The 21234-nt window shown below is 35.9% G+C and overlaps 1 protein-coding gene across 2 annotated transcripts in view; it reads left to right on the top strand.

Annotated features, from left to right (window-relative positions):
- The window catches only part of CCSER1 (coiled-coil serine rich protein 1), a 1433531-nt gene that overhangs the window by 1210430 nt on the left and 201867 nt on the right, over positions 1-21234 (top strand). The window lies entirely within an intron of this gene.

Genomic DNA, 21234 nt, shown 5'->3' with positions numbered 1-21234 from the left:
ATAAATTCTTATCTATTGAAAGGTAGGTTGAGCTGGCTTTTTATTACCTGTAGTTAAATGACCAATAGGATGAAGGAGGTAATATTTGAATTGGGAAAATTTAATAGACCAGGAAGACTGACTTAATGTGGCTAAATGAATTAATTTAAGATGAAAAGCTAACTTGAGTTGATGAGAGCTGTTTATGCTTTTTAAAGATGATTGATATTTTAGCAAGATATTGAAGACCAAGTCTAGATAGATGAAACTAGATTACCTAAGCAATCTTATCTCGGAGAAGAAGGTGGGTGAGTGAGAGGAATGGCCGTTATTGAAAATCTGATACTAGACAGGAAATAGATACTTTACATATATATTTTATTATTGTAAGGAGGAATTTATTATATAATTCTTTATAATTAATGTCACAGAAACATATTAAAGTATTTATTAAATCACATAAGTTTAAGGGACTTTGATATCTTTAATAGTATAGCACAAATAATGAGGAAAGTTAGTGTAATATGAGCTATACTTTAGGAAGAAAATTCCAAGAGCAGAAAGATGAACTAGAGAAAGGAGACTTTAGAGCAAACATTAGAAACTAAAAATTATTTAATTTAATTATTTTTAGTCAGAATGGGATATTTTTGAGGTGAAAGACGACTAAAAACTGATACAGCAGGAATGGGGATAGATCAAAGTATAATCATCTGTGGAGAAAGATTCAAGCCTTGAAAAGTAGGAAGATGTAGAATATGATGGATATCAAATAGTCAGTGTGTTTTCGCTGATACTTGAGATAATGGAGGACGTATCAACAGATAGCAAATGCAGAGTGAGGACTGTATCAGCAGCTAAAAATGATGTCTATGAGGACATGAATTTAGTTGCATGACATGTATTTGAAGAACCTGAAGTGTTTTTGCTGTGAAGACCTGCTGCTCGTCATGGGGCAACAGGTCTGATAGAGCTCCCAGCCTGGGGAGCTCAGGGGCCAAGCGGGATGATGAGTGTCAGCGGCAAAGGAACCACACCAGAGCCGGGAGATCAGTCAACGCCCAGGGCACAGCCGGGTTCTTGACTTTATTGGGAGGGGAAGAGCTTTTATAGACACAGAAAGGGGGCTGTCCAGGGCACAAGGGAACTGAGCCAACCAGCTGAAAGGTAAGGCAGGACACGAGCCAGGCACGCCCTCAAGGGCCTATCACAGCCGAGGACACATACTGTCCACGAATACAGAAGTGTGGCAAACCCGAGCAAAGGCTTAGAGGCCTTGTGGAGTGAAGGCTTAGCAACTTTGTTTCCTTTTCGGTTGGAGCCCCCCACAAAGACCAGCGTCATTTACATCATTTCAAGAACTAACTATTGAACACTGAACTATAATCCAATGCTGCTCTACACAAATTCTCTGCTGTTGTGGACATTACATTGTAGTAGTGGGATACAGTTAACAATTTAATAAAATCAATAAGTATACTACATGAAATGATTAAAAATACAAAGAAAAATAAAATACAGGAATTGGGTTGTTATTTTATGATCCTGATTACAGAAAGTCTCTGATTAGATATCTGAATAAACTAAGAAAATGATTCATATGATATCTGGGAAAAGAGAATGTCAGACAGGTGAAAAAGAAGAGTGAAGTCCTTGAGGTAAGAGTGACATCTTTGAGGAGCAACCAGACAACCAGTTGGCTGCAATGAAGTAACCCAGGAAAGGCAGAGTCAGAGAGGTTAAAATGCCATGAGAACTCTAGACTAGAAGTGCAGAAGTACATTTAAGGAGTATGACAGAGACTGAAGTTGTCTCTGGGAATGGTGCTGCCCTCTGTAGTGGTAGATATTTTGGCTAAGCTTATAGCCACCCACAATAAAGATGACTGTGAAGTTAAATGTGATCCTGTGAGTGCAAGTGCTGAGACTGAGCGCTCACTTGAGGTATTGATGTTCTGTGCCATTTGCCTGTTTTTCCTTTATTTGGTCTTTAACCCATTATCTTGCATACAGGTGTGATGACCATCATTTTATACAATAGAGATAAGACAAAATACTCCCCTTGAGTGACACAGAAAAAATAGAGATATCTAAATCCAGATGCTTAAACACTTTATTGATTAGTTGTCTTACTAGTTTATGTGTAAGCAAGAGAGAAATATATTACTTAACTCTAAAATGTTCTGTTTTTTAGTTCTTCACAGTTTAATTCAATGTGGATTAATGCAGAAAACTTGGTTGTAAGGATTCTAAAAGCTAAGACTATACAGGTTTGCTTGCCCATAGACAGGCTATACAATGAGGTACATTTTAGGATAGAGGTCTCAAGGTACCAGAGACCTGAATACATTTTCCTACCTCTCCTCTTCTTTTTCCCATGGGTAAAATATCACAGATTCTTCAAGACCCAGCTCAAATATAGCTGTCTTTGTGCAACTATCTACTGCTACCCATTTCCTTTCAAAAATCAGAATTGAGTATTTCCTTTGCAGTGTTCTTCCTCTACCTGTTATTTAATTTTTCTTTATGATTTTTATTTACATACATGTACCACTCATTGAAAGAAGTGTAGACTCTGTGTTCAAAGAAAGAGTCCTTTGTGCTTATCATAAAAAAATGGTCCAAGCTTAAGTTCAGATCCCTACTGAATTGTTGCCTTAGATTCGTGAGATATATTCATTGACCTCGTGTGCCAGTTCATAAAAATACACTTAGTCCTTTAATATAGGAAGAAATGATTATTTAGTTTGGGGTTCATATGACTTCTGGTGAAGTCAGGGCAGTCAAAACTGAGATTCTAAGTGTAGTCACTTGGGTCCCTTTAAAGTCTACAAGAGATTCTTATGGATTCGCTATAAACTTTTGTTCATGGGTTCATTTCCTCTAAGAAGCCAGGGTAGATAATACTCTCTTATATACCCCAAATTGTATCTGTAGTACAAAGCTATTGAGTGAGGAGTCTGTAAAACTCAAGAACTGTGAAGCAACAGGATCTATAGTTTATTTCAAGCAGAGTGACTGTTTCTCAATACATTTTCGTTGAGTTGAATTAGAAGTAGAAGTAATGTAGATTGAAGCAAATATATATATATATATATATATATATATATATATATGACAAAAAAGTATGAGGAAGAGAAGACATAAGGTATGAAGGGACCAAAAATAACCAAGGAAAAACTTGGTGAAACAGCTGATTCAGTAACTAAATTAACTTGTCAGGGATTGAATCAAGCCAAGGAGAAGCAGCATCCTGAGTCATAGTGTCCTCTATTTTTGCCCTTTTGCCTTCTATTTATCTCTAACTAAGTAAAGCTTCATAAATGTAGCATATAGCAGAGTCTGAGAGGTAGCTCAGGCTCCAGAAAATATCTACAATTAGGGTTAGCTTCTGAGAACAACTAATGAAAGATATTCACATTCTCACAATTAAAGGAATCAGTGACCTTATTATATAAATAACATTAGATATATGCACATGTGTATTCTTTGATCAACATCTTATTGCTACAATTGATTTAAATGGCAGGAGTATTTTTTTCCAGGTCAAAACACCCCATTTACTGCTTTAATTTAGAGATACATGACTTTTTAGTTTGGGACTCATATGACTTGATGATGACAAAGCTGTCAAAATGAGATTCTAACTGTAGCATATTGATCTGAGTCCTTAGTCCATTGTATTGATCATACTTTACAGTCTCCTTGATATCTCAGCACATTTTGGTAGACGATTGACACAATTTAACTCTGTTGGCTTCAGGATACATATGACCTTTTCAGAAAGTACATTTCAGAAGAATTTAAAAGAACTAAATGTTTCACCTGTGGGATGTTGAATACTACAGTCAGCTGAATAATAGCTATAAATATTGACTTAAAATATTCTTTGGCTAATGTAACCGTTATTTTTTTGTCAGTTTGAAATGCAAAGTTAGCCTTAATTTTACAAGAGTTACAGAAACTCTTCTATGAATATTTTAAATTTATAAAACATTTTCATTGGAAGTATACACTAGACTTTTTCAACATTTAATTTTTTAAAATTAAAAAGATTTAGAAGTAAACAAATCTCATGTTCTTCATATATACAGATTTAGGAGCATTGTGATACTTCACACCCTAACCTCACTCCTGCCAAAGCTACCACCCTCCCTCCTCCTTCCTTTCTTATTCATTCTTTTAATTTTTACTATGAACTATTTTCAGTTTATTTTATACTCATAAGATTAACCTTACACCAAGTAAAGGATTCAACAAGTAGTAAGAACCAAAAAACACCATTCCTCAATAGTAGAGTCAAGGGCTATAAAATATCATTGAACTTCAAAATGTCAATTTCATTCATATACATTACATTTTTGGTACTCTATTCCTTACCACAGATCAGGGAAAACATATGGTATTTGTCTTTTGGGGGCTGGCTTATTTCACTAAAAACAATGTTTCCAGTTGTATCTGTTTTGTTGCAAAAGACAGAATTTCATTTTTTATGGCTGAGTAGTTTTCCATACCATATATCCAAATCATAATTTATTTATGCAGTCATTAACTGATGGACATCTGGGTTGATTCCCTATCTTAGCTATTGTGAATTGAGCTTAAAATAAACATGGGGGTACAGATAGCTTTTTCATATGCTGATTTCCTTTTGTTTTGGTAAATTCCCATGAATGGGATGCCTATATCATATGGTAGGTCTTTTTTCAGGTTTCTAAGGTATCTTCATATTGTCTTCCACAATGACTGTACTAGTTTACATTCATACCAACAGTGGATTAGGGTACCTTTTTCCCTACATCTTCACCAAAGGTTACTGTTTGTTGATTTCTGTATGAGAACCATTCTGATGGGGTGAGGTGAAACCTGATTCTTGTTTTGATTTGCATTTCCCTGATGGCTAGTGATCTTTAGCATTCTTTTCATGTATCTACTGGTCATTTGGATTTCACCCTTTGAAAAATACTTGTTCATGTCCTTTGCCCATTTCATGTCAGTATTGTTTGTTTTTTTGTTGTTGTTGTTGAATTTATTGAGCTCTTTATAAATTCTGGATGTTAACCCTTTATCAGTTGCACAGTTTGTAAATGTTTTCTCCCATTCTGTTGGCTACCTCTTCACTTTGCTCAATGTTTCCTTTGCAGTGCAGAAGTTTCTCAGCTTGGTGTAATCCCATTTGTCTACTTTTTGCTTTAATTGTCTGTGCTACTGAAGTCTTTGCCTATGCCAGTATATATCAGAGTTTTCCTAAAGTTCTCTTCTAATAATTTGATGGAATTAGATAGTAGCTTTAGATATTTGATGCATTTAGAATTGATTTTTATATAAGATGTAATAGAGAGGTCTTGTTTCAAGGTCCTGCATGTGGAGATCCAAGTTTCCCAGCACCATTTGTTGAAGAGACTATCCTTTCTCCAGCCATTGATTTTGTCTTCTTTGTCAAACAGTAGTAAGTTGTAGAAGCATGGATTGATTTCTGGAGTTTCTATTCTGTTCCATTGGTGTACATGTCTATTTTTGTGCCAGTACCAAGCTCTTGATTATGACTGACCTGTATTATGTCTTGAAATCTGGTATTGTGATATTGTGATGCTTCTGGCTTTGTTTTTACTGTTTAAGTTTTATTTAGCTATTTAGGGTCTCTTATTGTTTCTATATGAATTTTAGCATCTTCTTTTTCTAGATCTGAGAGAATATTGTTGATATTTTGATTGGGATTCCATTGAATCTGTAAATTGTAATAAAATGAAAATTCTGATGGTATTGAGTCTTCCAATCCACAAACATGGATGATTTTTCATTTTTAATTTCATCTTCTATTTATTTTTTAATGTTTTGTAATTTTCATAATAGATAATTTCACCTCCTTGATTAAATTTATTTCAATGATTTAATTTGTTTGTAGCTATTGTGAATTGAACAGATCTTACAAGTTCTTTCTTAGCCATACCATTATCTGTATATTCAAAGGCTATTGATTTTTGTGTGAACGGGGTAATTTCACTTCCTGCATTCCAATTTGTACGCTTTTGATTTATTTTTCTCGCCTAATGGCTCTGGCTAAAATTTCCATGACTATATTGAATAGCAGTGGTGAAGTGGGCATCCTTTTCTTGTTTTGGGTCATGATGTAAATGCTTCCAACTTTTTTTTTTCATTCAATATTATGCTAGCTGTGGGCTCATAATAAATTGCCTTAACTGTTATAAGGAATATTCCTCCTGTACCCAATTTGCTTAAAGTTTTTATGTGAAAGGATGTTGTATTTTATGAAATGCTTTGTGTCTATTGAGATAATCATATTTTTATTCTTAAATTTGTAAATGTGATGTGTTGCATTTATTGATTTCTGTATGTTTAACCATCTCTGAATACCTGGCATAAATCTCAGTTTGCATGATTGAGCATTATGGTGTGTTGTTGGATTTGATTAGCTAGTATTTTGTTGAGGAATTTTGCATCTGTATTCATTAAGGATATTGGTGTATAATTCTCTTTTTGGTTGTGTCTTCTGGTTTTTTCAATTAAATTGATCATCTCATAGAAATATCCCCTCCCTTTCAATTATTTTGACTAGTTTGGGAAGAATTAGAGTTAGTTGGTAGAATTCAGTAGTGAAGTCATCTGGTCCTGGGCTTTTCTTTGTAGGGAAGGAGGGTTCTATACTATGTATTCAATCTTTGTCTTGGTTATTCATTTCTATTTAATTTTTCTATGTTTTAGTGACTATAATTTGGTAGATTGTCCAGGAATCTATCCATTTCTTCTAGATTTTCAGATTTTTGGCCTGTGGCTTTTTGCAGTAATTTATGCTAATTCTTTATATTTCTGAGGTATCCATTGTTACAGTTATTTTTTATCTATGATTTTATTAATTTGGATTTTCTCCCTTTCATTGATAAGTTGGGCCAATGGTGTATCAATTTTGTTTATTTTTTCAAAGAATCAGCTCTTCATTTCACTGATGTTTTGTGTCATTTTTTGGTCTTAGTTTTATTCTTGTATTCTCTAATTTTAATGATTTCTTTTCTCCTACCAATTTGGGTTTGGTTTGCTGTAATTTTTTCAGCTCCTTGATATGCATTATTAGGTCATTTATTTGATGACTTTCCATTTTCTTTACATAGAAACCAATTGCTATAAACTTACTTGTTAACACTGATTTTCTGTGTTCTATAAGTTTTGATATGTTGTATTGTCATTTTCATTAGTTTCCAGAATTTTTAAAATTTTTTCTATGATCCATTGTTCATTCAGGAGCATTTTGGTCAGTCTCCATCTACTTTCATATTTTGTACATATTTTTGATTTGTTAATTTCTAGCTTCATTCCATTGTGGTCAAAAAAGATTCGTGGTATTACTGCATCTTTTTTTTAATTTGGTTGTGACCTAGCATATGATTTATCCTAGAGAAAATTCTCAAACACGAATCAAAAGAATGTGTGTTCTTCAACTGTGGGATGAAATGTGTTATAGATATCAGTTAGGCCATTTGGTTCATCATGTAGATTAGCTCTGTTGTTTCTTTGTTGATTTTCTGTTTAGTTAATCTGTCCATTGATGAAAGTGGGATAATCCCCCATTGTATTGGGGGATTCAGTAACATTTATTTTAAATAACTTAGTGTTCCACCATTGTCGCATATACATTAACTATAGTCACATATCCCTGTTGACTTGTTCTCTTAATCATTATATAATGCCTTTCTTTCTCTTTTAACATTTTTTGTGTTAAAGTCTATTTTGTCTGTTATTGGGGTATCTATACCTGCTCATTGTGCTTTACATTAGCATTGAATATATTTTTCCATTCTTTTTCTTTCATTCTGCATGTCTTTTTTGAATTGTGTTTCTTTTAGATAGCAAATAGATGGTTCCTGTTTTTTTAATCCATTCGGCTAGGCTATATCTTTTAATTGGATAATTTGGGCCATTTATATTCAGGATTACTATTGGTAAGTAACACCTTGACCCTGATAAATTTTTGTAAATATTAATTTTGTTTGATTTGGATTTCCTTTGTAATTTTACTAGCAGATTTTTCTGCCTTCTTTCATAATGATGACTGTCTTTCTGTGTTTTTTGTGTGTAGCACATCCTTAAGCATCATTTGTAAGCTGGAAGAGTGGTGACAAATTCTTTCAGTTTCTCTTTGATAGGGAAAGTATTTATTTCACTTTCATTCAAAAATGAGATAGGGTTTCTGATAAATCAGCTGTGAATCTAATTGGAGATCCTCTGAAAGTGATCTGTTATTTCTCTAATGCACATTTTTGAATCTTTGCTCTGTGTTTTACTGGCAAAAGTTTGACTACAGTGTGTCATGGTGAAGATTTTTTCTGGTCAGGTCTGTAAGAGGTTCTATTTGTCTTGTGCACTTGACCATCTCTTTCTTTCTCCAAATTAGGGAAGGTTTCTGGAATTATTTCACTGAATAACCTCTAATCCATTCTCTCTTTCCGTACCTTCAGGAAAGCCTAAGACTCATATATTTAATCAGTTGATATTATTCTATAAATCTGGAATTTTTTTTTTAAATTCTAATGTATTTTTCTTCTCCTTCTTCTTTTCTCTTCTTCCTCTTCTTCCTTTTCTCCCCCTTCCTCTTATTCCTCTCCTTCTCTCCTTCTCCTCTTCCTCCAACTGCTACTCCTCATTCTCCTTCCTCTTTCTTCTTTTTAATCTTACTGAGATATTTCCAAAGATTTGTCTTTGAGCTGGGATATTCTTTCATCTGCCTTACCAAGTTTGCTGTTAAGGCTTTCCATTATAGTTTTTATTTGACATCTTAAATTCTTCATTTCTAATATTTCTGTTTAATTTCCTTTTAAAAATCTCATTCTCGGGTCGGCGCTGTGCTCACTTGGTTAATCCTCCACCTGCAGCACCAGCATCCCATGTGGGTGCAGGGTTCCAGTCCCTGTTGCTCCTCTTCCAGTCCACCTCTCTGCTGTGTCCTGGGAGAGCAGTGGAGGATGGCCCAAGTACTTGGGCTCCTGCACCCATGTGGGAGACCAGGAAGAAGCTCCTGGCTCCTGGCTTTGGATGGGCACAGCAGCAGCCATAGTGGCCATTTGGGAAGTGAACCAATGAAGAAAGACCTTTCTGTCTGTCTCTCTTTCTCTCACTGTCTGTAGCTCTACCTGTCAAATAAAAAAAAAATCTCATTCTCACAGAAAACATTTTTCATCCAGTCATGTATGGATTTCCTTAACTCATGATCAGTCTTTGAATTCCTTTTAAGATATTTCACCAACATTTTTGTCTTTGCATTCAAATATTGAAGTGTTTTTGTGTTCCTTTGGGAGGGAGGTATCATATTGCCATCCTCATTCTTGTCTCATTTATTTCTGTGTTTAATTTTAGGCATTTGTGAAATACTTGGATTTTTTTCATCTCTTACCATCAACTCTGAGTTTTTCCACTCCTAGGTCTTCTTTGATCTTTTTAAGAACTGAGATTGTATAAGGAGAAAAAGAAAAAAAGAGAAAAAGAAGACCATTAGTATAACTCTTGATCTTTCAAAATAAATTTCTGCTACTGTATACTTAATCTGATATCCACGAGAGATGGGACAAATGACAGATAATATCTTGAGGACAGATATTAAATAGTACACTCTACTTTCATTAAATTATAATCATAGTTTGTATTTGAGGAAACTGTGTGTCACATTGTATTTCTATTTTTAAAGTAAATTAGCAGAGGCTGGTGCTGTGGCATAACAGGTAATGCCACTGCCTGCAGTGCCAGCATTCCATATGGGTGCCGGTTCAGGTCTAGGCTACTTCACTTATGATCCAGCTCTCTGCTATGGCCTTTGAAAGAAGTAAGCTGACTTACCTCAAACGGTAGAGTTAGAAACATACCAGGGGATTCCAATTCAATCCCATCAAGGTGGCATGTACCAATGCCATCTCACTAGTCCCAGTGATCAATTTCTGTTCACAATTGATCAGAATGATAGGACTAAGAACCAAAGGGATCACATAAACAAGAGTAGTGTCTGCAAATACTAGCTGATAGAATCAAAAAGGGAGAGAATGATCCAACATGGGAAGTGAGATACACAGCAGACCCATAGAATGGCAGATGTCCTAAACAGCACTCTGGCCTCAGAATCAGCCCTTAAGGCATGCGGATCCAGCTGAAAAGCCCATGAAAGTATTTCAGGCATGGAAAGCCAAGACACTCTGGGGGGAAAAATAAAAAACACCTAAATGAAAGATCTCCACGAGTGAGATCCCAATGGAAAGAACGGGTCATCAAAGAAGGAGGTACCTTTTTCTGAAGGGAGGAGAGAACTTCCACTTTGACCATGGCCTTGTCTAAAAATTATCAGAGTCAGTGAACTCAGGGGGCTTCCGTAGCCTTGGCAGCTCATGACAAGAGCCTAGGGTGATTACTGATGCCATAAACAAGAGTATCAATTTGTTAACAACAGGAGTCACTGTGCACTTACTCCTCATGTAGGATCTTTGTCCTTAGTGTGCTGTACATTGAGATTTAATGCTATAACTAGTACTCAAACAGTATTTTTCACTTTATGTTTCTGTGTGGGAGCAAACTGTTGAAATCTATACTTAATGTATGCTAAACTGATCTTCTGTATATAAAGAGAATCGAAAATGAATCTTGATGTGAATGGAAGGGGAGAGGGAGTGGGAAAGGGGAGGGTTGCGGATGGGAGGGACGTTATGGGGGGGAAGCCATTGTAGTCCATAAGCTGTACTTTGGAAATTTATATTCATTAAATAAAAGTTTAAAAAAAAAGAAAGAAGTAGAGGGTGGCCCAGGTAATTGGACCCCTGAACCTACCTGGGAGGCCTGGTGGAAGCTCCTGGATCCTGGTTTTGTATCGGTGCAGCTCCGGCCGTTGGGGCCATCTGCGGAGTGAACCAGTGGATGAAAGATTCTCTCTCTCTCTCTCTCTCTCTCTCTGCCGTTGCCTCTCTGTAACTCAGCTTTTCCAATAAATAAATAAATCTTTAAAAAAAAAGAAGAACAATATAGTAACCAAGAGAGGGAAAAGGAATGTATGTGTGTGTGTGAGAGAGAGAGACAGACAGACAGACAGACACACAAAGAGAAATCTTGAATTCACTGGTTCACTACCCAAATGCTTACAAAAGTCAGGACTGGGCCAGGTCAGAGCCAGGATCCAGGAACTCTCTTAGGCTCTCCCATGCCAAAAACCCAGGCATTTGGACCAACATCTGCTGTATTTCCATGTGCATTGGCAGGAAGCAGGACAAAACAGGATGTGGGACTCAATCCCAGGCACTCCAATAAGAATGGGGCAAACCAAGGCGTGGATTAACTTTCTGTTCCACAAAACCCAAGGCAAGAAAAGTATTTTTCAGAGTGTCCTGACATAGCAGTTTGAAAATCAATGCTGTTTTGTAGGATAGAATCAGACTTTTTCCTATGAGAACTTATAATACATGTATTTATTAAACAAATTGCCAAGTTAGTAATTCATAAAGGAATATTAATATTATAAGATATTTTAAAGAATTCAGTCTTTCCTTACTTTATCCAAGAAATATTTTTGGGTGCATACTAAATATCAGTCACTTTCCACAGGGTTACTTTGTGACCAGGATTGTTTGGGGAGGTATGAGGTGGTGAGACACCAATCTAAGGCCACAAGCAATGTAGGGAATTAATGTTTGGAACAGACAGACCCATGTTTCAGACCTCAGTGCATGATCTACTTCGTAGCACATTGCCTAGCTCATCAAATTTTCTAATGAATATGCAAGTGTTATAAACTATTTATGTAAAATTGGGATATTAATATGGCATGTACACTAAACCGTAAATTCATACTGATATATCCAGTTTTAGTAATACTGGGCTTTTATACAATGCTGTTGAATTTGCATCAGCATCTATTTTTTCTAATTCTGACAATATTGATTCTTAATAATATTGTTTGTTTTGTTCTATATGATTTAAAAATATTTTTAGAGGCTGGCACTGTGACACACAACAGGTTAATCTGCAGCCTGCTGTGCCGGCATCCAATGTCTGTGCCAAATGCAGTTCATAAGTTTTGTTTGCCTGTGTACTAATGTTGAAATGTAAAATCATGCATTAATTCAACCATTTAATTTACAGTAATCATGTAAAATACAATTCAACTACATTCATGTTATTTGGAATTTTGGTTGTAAGAATAAGACTCATTGAAATTTCCTTAAAAGAGTGGGATTGTTCTTCTTTGAGATGTGAGATATCCTGGCAATGGAACTGGAATTGGAAATAGAACTGCCTAGGAGCAGTTCTTTATATTGTTAATTCTCCCAGGGTTGGATCACTTTTTATCTGCTAAGGACCATTTGGATCTTTATAATATATAGTTTGTGGGATATACAAAAATGATTACCTTAAAATTTAGCCTGCTATAGATCTATTGGAGTTGGAATCCTACCTATGGTTGCCCTGGTAGTGCTGGACACAATGATTTCATGGGCTTCATATGGCCCACATGTCCAATGGGCTCCACCCTGCACCCTTTCTAGAATCTTTGACTTTTTATTTTCAGATATGCTCTCTTCCCTTTTTCCCAGTAGATTTTATTTTAACCTACCTGACCATAGTTTTGCCCTTTTGTAATTTGTCTTGCACAGAACACATCAGGACCACCCTCAATCGTTAGTCTATCATGGGTTTTCATCTTTAACTTGCATAATCAATAGCTTCCCTCCCTCAGGACTACTTGGACCTCATCTTTTTGTAGCTGGCTTCCTCATGTGTCTTGTTCATATACCTATCATGCATCCATTTCTTCACCTGTGAAGCATCACCTGGAACTGATTCTAAACTAACTGTAATTATTTTATAAAGAACTTGACATATGGAAGATATTCCAAAGGTAGATCTGCCAAATTTAGTGTATTTTCTTGATAATATGCCTTACTTTTTAATTGGCTTCAATGGTATTTGTTCTTACCTTCTATTATATATAAAATTTATGGGAATATGTGTAATATGTATTATCTCCTATGTGGATATTTGGTATAAAATAATAGCATTTTTCTATGTGTAGGTGATTGTTAAGGAAATAATTTCTTAGCTTGAATGACATAATTTGTTCCATTGTCCCCCATCCCCTTCTATTTTCTTCTTAGGAAATCCAATGAAATAACTAAGGTGCTTATAACAAACATGTGGTCAGAACCATAACTTGTATCAAGGTTTGTTCTTCAGCAGCAGCTAGTATTAAATTCAATGTTCTCAAATATTTACTCACAGTAATATGCTCCATTTGATCAGTGCTGTGATTTTTGGCTCCCACTTAATAATAGTTCTATGCCCTTTGGCAAATATAGCAGCAGGAAGACCATAATGTTCAAAACAACAAACTTGTTACATGTGTAGCATATTATTTTTTCTTTGCTATCTGCCTTGACCAGTTTCAAGTTGCTTCTTGAATCTGGGGCAGATTTACACATTTTTTTCTTCTTCTTAAAAGCATGCATGTCATTGTTTCACTTCTTTTTAAGCATTTACATGATGAGTTTTATGATTGTGTTTCCATTCTTATATATTTATTTATTCATTTTGGTAAATTTAATTGACCTTAATTCTTGTCTCCTGGATTCATAATCACTATACAACTTTACTGATCAAGTGAAAACATGATGAAGATATTTTAGTTTGTTATGGTTTCACTTAACTTCAATCAGTCTTAGACTGCAGAGGGGAAAATAAAAGAGAATGACTATAAAGTTCACAAAATATTTTCCTGCATGAAATGAATGAAAAATTGTTCCTTATTTTTTGATAACAAGGTGTATACTCTGTTGGGGGGTCCAGCCATATTGTCAACATAAAAGCAACTATGAAATGAACTAATTTTTGAAATGACATGGAAGCATAAAGAGGCACTATTGACAACGAGATGATGCCTCAATCCAGCCATGCAAGAACACAGACTCCTTCTGTGACCGATTGCTTTTCTCATTCTCAGCAAGTCTCCCTTTCTTTATAAGAGGACTATCACATTCATCACCATGTAGTTTTCTGTTTTTTAATCTCAGCCCCTTGATTTTGGTATTGGCTCCATAATCCATTTCAGTGAAATGAATATGAGTGAACGTGACTTATTCTATATCTCAGCAGAAGTAATGGGCATTGCTAGGTTCTTCCAGATCTTTTGCTGTTTTCCATCTGCCCTGAAAATGGAACGTCCCCAAAAGACTGCTCCTTTGACCTGAAAGATGAGGCAAGACAACAGGTACAGCAGTGATGCAGCAGACAGGCTCGGCTGCCACATTTAATATCAGAGAGAAATATTTTGTACTATAAGCCCCCCTACATTTGGGGATGGTTTGTCACTGCAGCCAAGCTAACTATATATATTGCCATATTTTGCAGTTTGTAGGAATTTTTGAACAATTTTTTCTTTTCTATCTTTAAAATAATTGTTCCAAATTTTAAGTTCCTTAAAATTCTTTAAATTTATATTTATGGCACATTTTTCACAAAGTGATTTATTAATGAATGGCTGGTAAATTAATGATTTAATAAATAGATGGAAGACTAACAACCAATTAGATAAACTCTCCAAATTAGGTTATATATTATCTAGTTCAAAAGAATCTCATAGGGGCTGGTGTTGTGGCATAGTGGGTTAAGCCACAACCTGAGTCGCCAGGATCCCATATTGATCCAGGATGAAGACCTGGCTATTACATTCCCCATCTAGCTCCCTGCTAATGTGCTTGGGAAAGCAGTGGAAGATATCCCAAATACATGAGCCCCTGTGACTCACAGGGGAGACCCAGAAGAAGCCCCTGATTCCTGGCTTGGCCTGGTCCAACCCTGGCCATTGCATCAATTTGTGGGGTGAGCTAGTAGGTGGAAGACTTCTCTGTGTCTCTTCCTCTTTCTCTGCAACTTTGCCTTTCAGACAACTAAATAAATAATTTTAAGCAATTTACTCTTATAAAACACATTTTTGTATTATGCAATTTCTTCTGTATAATAAAAAGAACTTTCATGTGTCTGTGACAGTCCCATGCATTTTTGTACTCTAGGGCCAAAGGCTAATTGTTCCAATACCCTGATTTTATTATTTATTTATTTTAAATAAGAGAAAGACAAAGTGAGCATAAGAACATTGGGGCAAACTTAAAGCATATTCAGAATTCCAGAATATAAGGGCTAGTTGTTCTTTTACCTTCAGGGAAGCACATTGATTTTGTAGTCACTTAGTTTGCTACAACAAATCAAAGTGTTTTGTAAAAGATGGATAAAATCATTTAAAATTATCCTTGACCTATTTCTAAATGTATCTGTGAATTTGTATTTTATTTTTAAGGTTTATTTATTTATATAAAAGCCAGAGTTAGAGAGAGAGAGGTGGAGAGAGACAGAGTGAGAGAGAACATCCATTTGCTGGATCCCTCCCAGAATGGTTGCGATGGCTGGGGCTGGGCCAAGCTGAAGCCAGAAACAAGAAATTGTTTCCTAGGTCTTCCACATGGCAGCAGGAGCCAAAGAACTTGGGCCGTCTCCCACTGCTTCCCCAGGTTCATTAGCAGGGAAGTGGATCAGAAGTGGAGTGGCCAGGACTTGAATCAGTGCTCATATGGGATGCTGGTGTTTCAAGCTGCAGCTTGACCCTCTGTGCCATAATGTTGGTGTTGATCACTTGAGTCATTTATTAAAAGTACAGTGCATGTCTCTGTGTGTGTCAACACTTTGGAGTCTGCAGCACATGGTGAACAAGCTTTCTCATCATAGTACTCCAGGTTGAAGAAAGAATGACCACCATACATTCAAAGTTTATTCTTGGGGCCGGCACTGTGGCGTAGTGGGTAAGGCCACCGACTGCGGTGCCGGCTTCCCATATGGGCGCCAGTTCGAGATCCGGCTGCTCCACTTCCAGTCCAGCTCTTTGCTGTTGTCTGGGAAGGCAGTGGAAGATGGCTCAAGTCCTTGGACCCCTGCACCTGTGTGGGAGACCTGGAGGAGGCTCCAGGCTCCTGGCTTCAGATCAGGCTAGCTCCGGCTGTTGCAGCCATTTGGGGAGTGAACCAGCAAATGGAAGACCTCTCTATCTGTCTGCCTCTGCCTCTCTGTAACTCTTTCAAGTAAAATAAATAAATCTTTAAAAACAAAACAAAGTTTATTCTTCTAATCTTATGAAATTCATCCTTAGCTGGGATCATCTTATTTTACAGTGTATCAGCTGAGTATCCTGACTTAGCTCTCTCTTCTGGTTGCCCATATCCTACAGCCTTCTGCCATGATGGGCAAAAATAGACATAGTTCCAAGATCCAGATATATTGTGATTTACATTGTTTTACCTTTTCTACAAACGTGTTGTAAATGTCTTACTTTTATTCTGATACCATATCCCCTTACTCAGTTCCACTATTCTTGTTTTTTAACCAAACTTATTTTTAGGTCATCAATATTTTAATTCTCTAAATATATACACCGTGGTGTAAACAAAACCAAATGCTCATATAAAAATTATAGGAGTTCCAATATGGCTAACACATTCAAAAATTACATTTAAATTCATTTAATTAGTAACCCTCAAAAGATGATGAAATATAAAGCAAAAAATAAAGAGAGAAAGGAGGCAAGTTATAAAGTCCTCTGCATGGAGGGGACCTATGGATGACCATATTTAAATTAGGACCTATAAATTCTAAATTTGAGAAAAAGCATCACAAGCATGACGGAAATACAACACTAAGGCCAGAAATCAACGTGGAGTTACAGAGTCCTGAGTCTTTTTCTACAAAATGTACATTGAATTCTAGTACACTACATAAGGATTTGGATCCTCAGCTAGAGAAAAAGTAGCTATAGTAAAGCCGGATCCAGACAACTGGGATGGTATCAGCTTGCCTTTCTGATCTGCACGCACACGCACTGAAGCATTTTGTGCTTCTATATCAAGACGTTTATTGTTTGCCATTTGAAATTGTTTGCAAGTTTATGCTAGGTTAATAGGTTTTTTTGTAGCAAATAGGAAAGAAAAAATTTTAAAAAAAAATTTCCTTATTTATTTGAAAGGCAGAGTTAGAAAGAGAGAGACAGAGACAGAGATCTTTCATCTTCTGGTTTACTCCCCAAATGGCCACAATAGCCCAGGCTAGGCCAAGAGCCAGGAACTCCATCGGGGTCTCCCAATGGTTGGCAGTTGCCTAAGAACTTGGGCCATCTTATGCTGCTTTCCCAGGTACATTAGCAGAGAGCTGGCTTGGAAGTGGAGTGGCCAGATTTCACACCAGCGCCCTTATGGGATGCTGGTATACCAATGGTTGTGGCTTAATCTGCAGCTTCACACCGCCAACCTGAAACAAAATTTTACAGGGCCCCTCCCTCCCAGTACCTACAACATGATTCAATTCGCTTACAGATGACACAGGATAGTCCATTACTGTGTATGGGTGTGAAGGCTGTGAAAGTGATAATTGTGTACTAAAGATATGGGGCTTTTTAAAAAACATGCTCTTGTTTTTAATCTTTTTGATTAGTTTTTAACTGATTCAATATAGCTTTTAGATACAGTTCTAAGAATATAATGATATTCCATTCCTTCTTCCCTCACTCTGTCCCCTCTGCCTTGCTATCCCTTTCTTTATTTTTTTTTTTTTTTAGTTTTTGAGATAACATTTAAAATTTTCATTACACTAAAAGGTGTTTATTGAGTAAAAAGCAAAAAGAACTCTAGTGGGAATATAGACAATAGATATAAATAATATTAGAATGTTAAAGTAATCACGGATCATTAAAACTATAGTAGTATGATATTCTTAATCATTGGTTTCACAAATGAATAAAACAAAGTTTTATTTAAAAACTGTGTTTGCAGCAGTACTGATACACACAGGCATTTCTTTTGTTTTTGTTTTTTTTTATCTTAGAATTTTTTTCCTTTTTTTAAAATCTGAGGTATTCCAATCTCATTCATGAGCATCCCCTAACCATTTCTTGCAATGTTTGTTTTGGCAGAAAGATCTTAAGATGAAATTTAAATTCAAAAAATGTGATAACAAATATGAGAATTCTATTTATACTTGCAAAAACATTATTCCTTTAAAATATCTCAACATTGAGACAAAATTTTTGAATTAGTGATTCTCAATAGATTAAAATTTTACTGGAGTAAAATGATGTAAAGTTCAGGAATGAGGAAGCTTTGTCTGACAGCCATATGATTATTTATAATATCATTCATGGGCCATACAAAACTGCCAACTTAAAAATTAGCCTGCTATCGATGAATTGAATTTTGAGTCCACCAATGATTGCTTTGGCAGGGCCAGACCAGATGATTCGTGGGCCCATATGCTAGACATGCCTCACCCCGACAGTGAGACTTAAAAGTTCCAAGGACAAATACTTCTTTCTGTCTTTTAGGACAAACTAGAGCCACTTTTGTGCTACAATTACAAAGTTGAGTCGTTACAACAGAAACCATATGGATTGCAAAGCCTAAAATATTTACTGTGTTTTCCTATAGAGGAAAAGCTTGATAATCCACATTATGCTTTCCAGTATAAACATGGGAGACAAAATTAAAATCTACAAAGAGAAGATAAAGTTACCTAGCCTCAATTTTTTTTTTTTTGACATCATTGGAAATTGTTGCCATCATGAGGGATAACAATTAAGCATCATGCAGAGTCCTTTTCACTTTTTTCGATCACATATTACAAATGTCTGTAATGGATCTCAGCATTAGATTCAATTTTAAATCTCCCACCCTGCTCTAGGGAAATTGTGCTGAGTAGGTGAGAAAACCTGCAGTTTCTGTTAAAGAATCAGCTTTGACTCCCAATGGGTGATCCAATTCCAGTTCTAGTTGATGCTGCTAAAGTAAAATTTTTGTTTGAGTTTCCAACTGGTACATGATGAATGTTTGCCCTAAATATTGCTGGTTAATTTAGTATTCTTTTGTGAGAGGATCCCAATAAAGCACTATAAATAAATGATATTAAATTGGATCTCACTGGAGCACAGAAAGCATACACCGAGGTCTATAACATCTCTGTAGTTTGGCTGAGAGAAGCCGTGCTTAGTGCAAACGTGTTGCAGATATGTAAGGGGGCATTATGGAAAATTGTTCAAGTAATTAAGGAAACAATTAAAATCTTTAAAGAAACATACTGTTTAGTGTTTCCATTATTTATTTCATGAAATGGAAATGCGATGATATTGTTAGATTTTTCAGTTATATTATTGAAATGATTTATCAGAAATCCTTTTTGAAATATAAATAATAGGGTGATAGATTGTCATTTAGTATAAGAAAATCAGATGTATTCTTCATACCATGACTTAAAATGGTTCAGATAATTAAATACAAACAAGGAAACTCTAGTATCTAGAATAATTTACATTCATCTATAATGTGGATGTAGGATGTTGCTTTCTACATTGACTCAATATTCATATCCAAATAAGATGAAAGATTGTTAAATTTCACTAAATAGGCATAAAAATGCTATCCCTTATTCAGAATTCAAAAACAAAGTTAAAAATTGGGAAAATATTTACAAATGATATGAACAGTTATCCCCAAAATGATATCAAATGGCTTTAAATATATGAAAAGATATTCAACTTTAATAACAGAACATTTGGGGCCTGCACTGTGGTGTGGCGGGTGGTGCCCCTGCTGGTAGAGCCGGCATCCCATATGGGTTTTGGTTCAAGTCTTGGCTGCTCTACTTCTGATCCAGCTCTCTGTATGGGCTGGGAAATCAACAGAAGATGGCCCAAGTCCTGGGGGCCCTGCACCCATGTGGGAGATCCAGAGGAAGCTCCTGGCTCCTGGCTTTGGATCGGCCCAGCTCTGGCCGTTGTGCCATTTGGGGAGTGAACCAGCAGATGAAAGACTCCTCTCTCTCTCTCTCTGGCTCTGCCTTTCTGTAACTCTGCCTTTCAATTAATAAATGAATAAATCTTTTAAAAAATAATAAAACATTTAATACACTTAGCATTTTAGAATATAGTACATCATTGTTAACTATAGTAACCATGATCTCTTGAGCTTATTCTTGCTATACAATTGAAATATTGCAAACTTTGACAAACAACTCCCCAAAACCTCAACCCATTCTAGCTCTGGTAACAACCATTTTGTTCTGTTTCTAAGAAATCACCTTTTGGAGAGTACCCATATGTATATACTCACTTTTTGAGAGTACCCATATGAGTACCCGTATGAGATCATGCAATATTTGTTGTTCAGGCCTGGCTTATTTCACTTTATACGATGTCCTACATGCTCAGCCACATTGTCACAAAAGACAAATATTCCTTTGTTTTTAGGGCTGACATTGATGGGTGCTTAGGTTGATTCTGTATTTTATATTTTGTGAATAGTGCTATAGTGAGTGCAGATGTTTCTCAATATACTGCTTTTATTTCCTTTGGGTAGATATGCAGTTGTGGGTGTGCTGGATCATTTTCTAGTTCTCTTTTCAATTTATTGAGATAACTGTATGCTGCTTTCCAGAATAGCTATATTAATGTATATTCCTATTAATTGCGTGCAAGTCTTCCATTTACCACAATCCTCCCTGACACTTGTCATAGTTTATTTTTTGGTTGTTTTTGTGTAATGGACGATTCTTAGAGGCGGGAGATGATAATTCATTGTGGTTTTAATTTGCTTTTCTCTCATGATTAGGTATATGTGAAATGATGCATATTTTAATTAGCTAGAATTTGTCTACAATGTATGCATATTTTATTTTTAATTTTTTTATTATTATTTTTTTATCTGAAAGGCAGCTTTACAGAGAGTTAGAGAAAGAGAGAGAGACAGATAGAGAGAGAGGTCTTCCATCAGCTGGTTCACTCCCCAAATGGCCACAAATGCCAGAGCTGTGCCAATCAAAGCCAGGAGCCAGGAGCTTCTTCAGGGTCTCCCACGTGGGTGCAGGGGCTCAAGGACTTGAGCATATTCTACAGCTTTCCCAGGCCATAGCAGAGAGCTGTATTGGAAGCAGAGCAGCCAGAACTCAAACTGGCACCCATATGGGATGCTGACACTGAAGGAGGCAGCTTTACCAGTTACGCAACAGTGCTGGCCCCACTATGTATACTTTAAAACATTATGTTTTACGTGATGAAACATATATTTTTATCTCTCACTTTAAAATGATTAAGTTTGAAAACAAAAAAAGGAAAAAGAAAAGTGAAACTACACTGTGATACAGCTTTTTCATTAGAACGTTATCTGCAAGTTATAAAATCCCAAAAATAACTAAA

This window comes from Oryctolagus cuniculus, chromosome 8 (assembly GCF_051225735.1).
Source record: "Oryctolagus cuniculus isolate XC-2025 breed Fujian yellow rabbit chromosome 8, ASM5122573v1, whole genome shotgun sequence".
NCBI classification, from domain to species: Eukaryota; Metazoa; Chordata; class Mammalia; order Lagomorpha; family Leporidae; genus Oryctolagus; species Oryctolagus cuniculus.
Note: the sequence above shows the minus strand (reverse complement) of the source record. Positions and strands in the feature narration are given on the sequence as shown.